The sequence below is a fragment of the Hipposideros armiger genome, unplaced genomic scaffold (assembly GCF_001890085.2).
Source record: "Hipposideros armiger isolate ML-2016 unplaced genomic scaffold, ASM189008v1 scaffold_825, whole genome shotgun sequence".
NCBI lineage: Eukaryota > Metazoa > Chordata > Mammalia > Chiroptera > Hipposideridae > Hipposideros > Hipposideros armiger.
The window spans coordinates 105,458-114,820 of NW_017732175.1; the positions used below are offsets into that span (position 1 = coordinate 105,458).

A 9,363-nucleotide genomic window follows, 5' to 3' on the forward strand; every position below is an offset into this window, starting at 1 on the left:
TGAGTCCCTAAATATTTTAACATTATGCTCATCGCCAACAATGGAATGATTGATTGGTTGAGCCTCAACTGCAGACCCGGAGATGACGAGCTATTTACTGAATACCTCATTACCTTTTCTTCAACCACAGACATTGTAAGGTTATTCTATTAACTCAATAAGGTTGCCTTTGAAGCTCTTTACTTCTGAGATTTAAATGGAACTCTGTCACATGTCAGCCTACAACTGAACCTATATAACAAGACCCATAAAGTAGGTGTAATGTGCTGAAGGACTTCGTCTGCCACAGATGAGCTAGGATGCTCCCTTTCACTGAAGTGAAGCTATTTATTGCCTGTTGGAAAATGACAAGTTATGAGAGGAGTATGTTTCTATCTCCTGTGAACACTGATGCTTCTTCATCCTCTGAAGCTGGTGATGCACGTCTCTCTCTAAGCCTGACCTATATAATCCTTAGCCCAGAAAGTTTTCAACAGAATGATTTTAAAAATCCATGAAGTGTATACATTAAAATTTCAGCTCCATACAATTCTCCTGTTTCCAACTGAGCCAAGACAATAATAGACAAGTAATTTTTGTATGAACAACACATCCAAAGAGTTGGTCCTTGATACAGATGGCATAATCACATGCTTTCAATATATTTTACTATGGAATAAAACGAAATAGTGTTCAGAAGATCCACCTTTTTTTTTTTTTTTGGTTTGTTTTATAAAAATGGGATAAACACTGGCGTCTTAGAGGTTAAACTGTTTTCACATCTAACCCTTGAATCCCATCTCTGACTACTGGCTGCTCAGCCTTTGCTGGGGAGTGTTGAGTTACAGAGAACTGAATGCTGCATTACTGGAGAGTCTCAATTAAATAATTTATTTTCTATATGTTTAATCAAAGGTAGTGTTCTGTAACTCCTACTCATCCTACCTCTTGGGAAACATATATCAGTCTAAATTGAAGGCATAAATAAAGTTGTAAATGATCAAAAGTGTATTTCAAGCACTTTAGACTTCTTGATTGAATAGGCCAATTTATATACAAAACCGTCCCAAGGCTTTAGAATTCAGTAGACAAGGAAATCCCTAATAGGAAGAAAAATATATTGTTGACATCTGAGAGGTGAAAGGTATATTTGTAAATACTTTTCCTGCCGCTTTTGTGACCTTTCATCTATTTTCTTCATTCTTCCCTTTAAATTAAAACATCTTTCCACTGGGAATAATTTCATCTGGGTTCCTCTCTGATGAAAGCAAATGACATTGTTATTCCAAAGAGGTGTTTGTTAGAATGAGTGAATATCTAACTGGTGAAATGTAAACAGAATATTTGGGTGTTTTGGGGTTTTTTTCCACTCTAAGAAACCATTCCCTTTTTCATTGATCTCAAGTAAGCCACCAGGGGGTAAAGTACACAGAGCTATTCACATTGTTTACTCATACACAGCCACATGTTATTTGCAAATAACCACTCCCTGCAGGAACCAGAGCTTTGAACACCAGAAACAAACATAAGATAGCCTCTTCCTCTTTGGCAGGAAGTTACCCTCAAGGTCACATCATAACATGCCTTTCTCTTTCAAATGCCAGTATTCTATTCAAATTGAATCCCTATGCAGAATCAAACAAAATCTCAGTTTACAGAGTGATGCCTACCCACAGCACCTGAAAGCCCCCCTTCGTGGGGAGATGATAAATAAGGACTACATCTGAAAATCGATTACCAGAGGTAAAGCTTAAGTGTGAATTTGAACAGAATCCAAAGCCTGATGTGTATTTGGACCTTAGCCCTGTCAGGTGATCCTGCCAAATATTCCTGGTGTGTGTTTCACTGGGCCAGTTGGCCTTCTAAGCGTACTGACTTCCAAGTGTCAGCCCACACTTTGAGACTACGTGGAGAGCCAAGAGCTATGAAATTATCGATACAAGAGGAAAGAATGTTCGTAATAAAGTATTCCATTTGTGTTTTAGATCTATGCGTTTTTTTGAATCATAGGGCACTCAAGGATGTTGTTCAGTTTTGGATCGCCCTGACATTTAAGCTTTGTTATGGGTTTTCAGCAGCTTCACTCTGTGAACTTCCTATATTCATGTAGATGGATTTTAACTGTGTTAATTTAATGATTAATTAAATTAGCCTGTTTAAATCTTAATATTTTTTAAAAATTCATTTTCTGTGACATGACAATATCATAGTACTAATTGCTTCTCTTGTTTTAAGTAGGCACTGTAGGTTTTTAAAAGATGTATTTAAGAAGGCATAACTTTCTTTTTATACAAATAGGTATAACCATGAAAACAGTTGTTAATGAAGTTTTCATTGGGAAAGGAGAAAGAATGAAGGAATGAAGTAGCCTTTCTACTGAGGATATGTGGCAACTTGTGATAGATGGGGAACTACATTGTGTTTCCTTGGGAATTTTTCTTAGCCTTTGTTGGCCTCAGATTCCTCGCCCATAAAATGGATATTAAAAATGTCATATTTGATCAAATCTAAGACACCACTGATTGTAACACACACCATTATTTTTATGTACCGCTAAGGCAAACAAAATACTACTTAACTAGGATACAATACTTTCTTATCCCTTAGAATTATTTTATGCTTCTTGAAAGTTCTTTTTTTAGACATATTTAGATGTATTGAATCATATGTCACACTTTTGTTTCTACGATTATCTATGTGCACAATAATTCTCAGTACACAGTAAAAAACAAAACAAAAACAGTAAAACAAAGCTATAGCCAAACTGTGAACTCACAAGCAATGACAGTGGTGGCTGATTATAACCAACCATCAGTTATAGATGCTCCCATGGTCAGAGGTGTCAATATGTGAAGGAAAAAAAATGTGTCTTAGGCTCTCTGAAATATGGAATTATGTTATTATCAATACACATAATTATTGTCATTATTATTATGGTTGTTACTATTATCAAAATCATTCATATACTGCAGAGAAGAATGTTCCAAAATGAACATCCCAAGATGATCTGCTTCTGCATTGTAGAAACTATTGTGTTCAAGTTCATTTTTTAGTGTAGCACAGAAAATAAAGTCTCATTTTTTTCAGTATAATTTTTGTGTGTGTGGAGGCTTCTCTGACCAAATGTCATCCATAATTGGACATCCAATTATTTCGTTGTTTGCCTTTGTACTTGGAGCGATCAAAGGCTTCAGGGTTCCATGGATAGCTCCACTTTTGAATAAAGTAATTCTAATTAAGTAGGTATGAGTACCTTTTAACAGTAACTCTCTGTGAGATTGACCCATAAGGACATATAAGTGTATAAGCCAGGCCATCCTACTTGCTATCTTTCAACTTCTACCTCCTCCTATGACAGGGAACCTTAAAAAATATATATATAGCTCTGTTCTGTCAAGCTTTACAGACTTTTTAGGGCTTTATATAAATTCCATTGAACCTACGTATTCTAACTTGATGGCCTCATCCTAGCTGAACATGGCACTGAACTACTTCCCAGCCAGGAGAAGTATCTTTGAATCATTTCACATGTGCTTTTCCTCTATGATTCACTTTCCGTGGCTCATAATGCAAAGTATACAGTACTGCAGTATTTATTTCTCTAAGTTCACAAACTTCCCTTGTTCACTCAACCAAGTAAGAAAAACATTAGACACATAGCATAATGGTAAATTCCTAGGCATGATCTTTTCAAGGATCAAAAATGGATATAGCTCATACTTAAGCTCCCTTCGTCTATGTAATGAACATAAGCCCCATCTGTTAAAATGCATCACTTTTGCATTTTCAATAAAAATATGGGTGAGTCATTAAATGGAAAGTTAGAAAAGCCAGGGCCTGCTATTGTCAGTGATAGTATGCATATTCCTTTCTGTGAAAATAAGATATAAAATTTATCCTTTCAAAATCAACATGTTTAAAATTCTGTGGGTTTCCCAAATTTTGAGACACGTAGTAGACTTTATATAGATATAGATATAGATATAGATATAGATATAGATATAGTTACTCTGTCTTCTCAACGTGTATCTTCTTGAATTGCATAAGTCTTCCTTTAAATGACCTAGCCACTCATCATTTCAGGGGGACCCCTGACAAGGGACTGTGGATGTAGCCCAGTATTTTCATTCTGAGATGTGCTCCTCTACTGCCCTCTACTGTAAGTATCAATAATTTCTACAAGGCTGCCAGGTGTATAAGATGTTTTTTATTCATTGAAACGCAGAATACCCAGTAAAAGTTCTACATTGCAAAGAAAAGATGAAATTCAAAGGTAACCTAAAAAGACGAGGTTGCGATGTTTCATTATTGTAAATTAAACCCAAAAGTCAATACTTTAAGTCACCATTATTAAAACAGTGTTCCACAGACATGAAAAGCAGAGTTGGCTGTATTTGTAGTGGTGGGAGGAAATTACTCAGGATCTCAGGTTGGAACGTTTTGTGTTCACTCCGTGATAAGAAAATGAGTTACAGCAAGAAGTGTGGTAAAGCCCATAAACTTTGACTTCTGCTCCAATCTTCTCCTCTTCAATGTCTCCTTTCTATACTGAGAAGAGAAAAGAAGTTCGTTTATTTTCCTCTCTTATCAAAATTAGGTTGGAACTGATGGTAAATTATTTGCCCTTGTTTGGAATTGGATCAATTTCACTTTAACAAAAGTTCATTCCAATTAAGGCTCTTAATGTCTCATTTCCTTCTTTCTGTTCTTCCTTTTTTTTTTTTTCACTTCAACAATTATGTATTGATCATGTGCTGTGTCCCAAGTACCTTGCTAAGAGCTGACACAAGACTGGTTCCTGTCTTCGTGGAACTTTATGAGGAGATATATGCATTTTACCAAAAAAAAATAAATGCAGGAATAAGTATTTGATAATGATTTTCCAGAACAACACTACCAGCAGAGCAAGTAGTATTTGTAGACGTCCCTAGTTGGAAGGGAGCTTGGTGCAGTCAAGGAACTGAAAGGTCAAGTGTGCTAAAGAATTGTGGTGCAAGACGCTGGAGAACGAGGCAAAAGCAGAAGACTCTGGATCTTTTAGGACATGTTATGGGTTTTGGCCTTTATCCCAGGAGGATTTGGAAACTATTAGGTCATTTTGGGCAGAGGAATGGCATGACCAGACCTGAGTTTAAGAGAGGTCACTATGCCACCTGCGTAAGGCAAGTGGGGATAAGACTGAATGCATATTTGGGGGGGGGGGGACATTGCCTAAGTCCTGTGAAGTATGATGGAGGCTTGAAATAAGGAAGAGGCTGTGAAGGACTTGGAGAGATTTTTAGACGGAACAGTGGAGAGGACTTGGTATGTAGTTGGATGAGCGTGTATAAAGGAGAGGCTGTGGAGATGGACTGTCAGGGAAGAGTAATTCTGAAGCAGAGAGGCATGTGGACTCATTATTAGGTGTCCTACGTTTTCTCTGTAATTCAAAACAGAACTGTGCCTTCTTTATCCCTCTCCCTTGCTCACACACGTGTACACGTAGAAACCCCAACATTCCAAGGGAATTTAAGGCACGTTTCAGCTTACCTGCTATAGAAGACACATCTTCCCATTACACATACATGGAAATGCTGAATATAGTTAAGCATATAAGTGTGAACATATATGTTTGTTTTGTGCATGTATGTATAGATGAATAGCATGTATTTATGTGTGTCCATGTGTATATATGTGTATACACACACAGATGCCGATTCAGCTGTTGCTAATAGGGGTTCAGACGGTATGAATAAAAGATTAGGCAAAGTTGAAAATGAAGGAAAAAATAATTTTGAAGGTATAAAATTGTAAGAGAAAAATATCTTTCGAATATGGTTAAATAGCAGAAACATAAAATGGAAGAGAGAATTGCTGAGCTGCCATAAGAGAAAATAAAAGGTTTATCTTCTGGAGACATTTAACCAAAAAAGATCTGAATTCAGGAATACTTGAATTTCAAAGTGAGGTGCCCAAAAGAAAAGTTCTACAGATAATGGCTTTCATTGGGGGAGGGTAAATGACATCAATCACCCGTTCCATTATGTGGTCCAATAGTCAAAAACTTCTCAACATGAATGCAGAGCTCCCAGTACACTTTTTGGGATTTAAGTTTTTGTCTTAATGAGAAGAACTTCCTTCCATATAGAACTATCTGGCTCAGGATCTTCCTTCATGCATCAACAACTAGAAAACTGTACAAATTGTATGAAACAGAGCAGAACAGTGATGTCTGAGAGAAGAGAAACAAACAAGATGAAACTTATGATCATCTCAGCTGTCTTATTTTGAAGCAATTTGCAGACTACAGCATAGGTAAGGAAAAACCAAGTAAAACCAACTGTCTTACTCAGCTGAAAATACAGAAATAAAAATTTGAGGAGGCCAAGGTAGCTGGGATTTGTAGGGTGCCAGGGAACCATGCAATAAAATAGCTCCAGAAATCTTTGTAACAATATACCATACATTTTGAACTTACACCCACTTGAGACTATGGGAGCATAGTGGAAGATAATTGGTGAGGGAGAAAGGAGAGCCATCTTTGTATCTTGCAAAAAAAATCCCACATAATCTAGTCTGAGTTACTTCCTCCTCTGTGGAACTTTTGGGGGGTTATAGAACCCATTGGAAATTCGCTTGAAGCTATGGAATCTCTCCTCTGAAAATTGTACCATGCCTATATATGTGTTGCTTTCTCTGGAACCCCCCCCCCCGTATGTCAAGGGTTAACAATAATGACTCATTAATTTTAATACACATTTTTACAAACTTAACTTTCTTTAATGTGCTTATTGCAAAAATATTAAGATAATAAAAAGCAAAAGAGTATGAAATAAAAAGTAGTATTTCCCTCAGCCTGTTGCCTCCTATGTCCTCTATCCCTTTTTCTCAGAGGTCACTTTTAACAATCATCTTTCTGAAAATTTCCAAATACATTAATAAATATAAGCAGGCATATCCTACCACTTGCATTTATACAATTTACTTTGTCATGGACACTTGTTCACATGAGGGCATATTGATTTAGTTTATTCTTTTTAAAATAATTCCTGGTGTGATGTACAATACATTTCCATTTTCTTTACTATCTATTAAATCATTTAACAGGTATTTATTGAACCTCTACTATGGGTGAGGTATCCTGTTTGGCTGGAGAAATAGCAATGAACAAAACAGATATGCCCCCTGTTCTTAGGGAACTGGAACTCTAGTAGGGGGAGACAAATCATAAGTAAACAACTAAGTTAAATAACTACAGATTGTGAGTATTCCTATGCAGGAAAACAAACAATCTAGGTGAGATAGAGAATAACCAGAGGAAGGAAGTCAGTTTTGGGATGAGGTTTGGCCAATAGGCCACTGGCAAAGGAGCATTCCAGGCTTTTGCAATCAATTTCACTATGAACATTCAATAGGCCTCATCCGTTGCTTGGTTTTCTTTACCAGCAGCTGTGCTAGAATGGGAGGATTTAGCGGTAAACAACTAAAATTTGGTCCTTGTTCTCTTGGAACCTACATTTTAGGGTAATTAAATATAAAAGACCACAGTGCAATGACTGGAACATAATAATTGCTAAATAAATATACGTTTGTATTATTATTATTTTTAAATTATTTGCAAGGTGGCAAGTAAGTTGATCTCACTGTTCAAATCTGCTTCTCTGAATGCAGACTTGTCTTTCACAAGTTTGTCATTTGAGTATATTCTGTAATTTGCCTGTGTAGATCCTTGGTCATCATTTTACTGGTTTACTTGCCTTTTACTGATGTTTCCATAGTTACATCTGGAAATATTGCCCCTCCACCTCCTGTTTGTCCTTTGTTTCACTAATGGCATCTTTAAACATGTGGACTTCTGAAATTTGTTGTAGCTAAAGACCAATTTTTTTCTTAATGACTTTGGGAGAAACTTGATGTATGCACACAAAACACTATGCAAGGATGTGTGCTGCAAATTGAAACAGTGATGTCAGCAAGGCATAAGTGGGGTGCCATTTCCGTGGAGAGAGGGACATTTGTTGCTCTATGTGCTAGGCACTGGGTCAGGTTTATCTATCACCAAGTCTGTGACCCTACAAACTCCTTCCAATGTAGGCAAGGTTGTTGCTGTTTTATACCTGGAAACAAGAGGTAGAGTTCCAACGTCCCACAGCTAGTAGGTGGCATGGTTGGAACGGCCTGCTGCACCTCCATTCCAACCATTTCAAAGGAATGGTACTCAGGTCCTTGAGAGGGACACTTCTGAGTCCTTAGAGACGTTCACAATTGTAAGCCCTTGGGGAGATCAGGAACCTATGATCAGGGGTTGGCTAAAGAGTAACTTCTCCTGGCAACCCTGAGCTTTCTCAGGCAGGCATTTCAATGCGTGTGTGTGCGCATCTGGGGTCACCCTAGGAACAGACCTGCTGCTGCTAGAAGCCAAGCTGGAGTCTGGTCTCTTTGGGCCAGGGATTTGCAGGAGTTGTTAGGCGCAGTTCTCACCAGTTCTTGGCACCACGATTTACAAGCCACATGGAATACGGAGGATGGGAACCAGGATGGTCGAATCATACAAGAACCTTGCGAGAACTGAGTGTAGCCTACAAAGGGTACAGCCGAGGGAGTAGACGCTTCTTCGGGTATAGTTAAGATGGTTGTGAAGGACCAGGGATTCGCTCCAACCGGTGAGGGTCCTGGGGGTGGGGGAGGGGCAGTGGCGGGTTTAGGGCGAGTTTTGCCTCAAGTGCAAGAACTGTTCTGGGGAGCGGGCATGCTGAGTCTTGTAAAAGGCTGCCTGGCAACCAAAATGAGCTCTACCTTGGAGCGAATGGAGCTGCAAGTAGATAGATGGCTTCAAGTTTCTCCCAACTAACATTTCCTATGATTGTTTCCACCGAGCGAAGGAGAGGAATACTTGAACGAAGGCTCATTAAGGATACACGCGGCAAGAGGGCGATCAGAGAGCAAGAGGACCCAGGACAAGGGGCTGGGAAGACGAGGGGCGGCCGGGGATTCGCGGCTGGACCCCCCTGGGTCGAAGCGCCAAGCAAGGGGGCGGGGCGGAGCTGTTAGAGCTCGTTGCGGGCACGCGCAGTTCGCGTTGGGGCGCGCGGCTCGCACGCGCCGCGGGCTCGCGGAAGGGGGCGGGGCCGCCTCGCGCGCCTGCTACTTAAACGCGCGAGCGCCGTCCGCGCGCCGCGCCAGGCGTTTCAGCCGAGCGCCGAGCGGTCGATGCCCTCGCTGCCGCAGCCCGCGCTCCGCCGCTGGTGGCTCCACCCGCCATTATGTAAGTGCGACCGCAGCCCGGCGCGTCGTCCGCGTCCTCGGCGCGCGCGGGCCCGGGGACGGGGCGGGGAGCGCGGGGAGGGGGTGTCCGCCCCTCGTGCCTCCAGTGCCCGGATGGGGACGGACGCGCGGGGAGAGGTC

The 9,363-nt window shown here is 40.1% G+C and overlaps 1 long non-coding RNA gene across 2 annotated transcripts in view; it reads left to right on the top strand.

Annotated features, from left to right (window-relative positions):
* Nucleotides 1-8,352: 8,352 nt before the first annotated feature.
* Nucleotides 8,353-9,363, top strand: part of LOC109374490 (uncharacterized) — a 145,802-nt gene continuing 144,791 nt past the window's right edge. The window contains exon 1 of one of the 2 annotated variants that reach the window (XR_002122393.1): nt 8,353-8,621. This is a non-coding gene — a long non-coding RNA (uncharacterized LOC109374490). Of the gene's footprint in view, nt 8,622-9,133; nt 9,224-9,363 lie in introns of those variants that run through there. The other variant, XR_002122392.1, reaches the window with a different exon arrangement.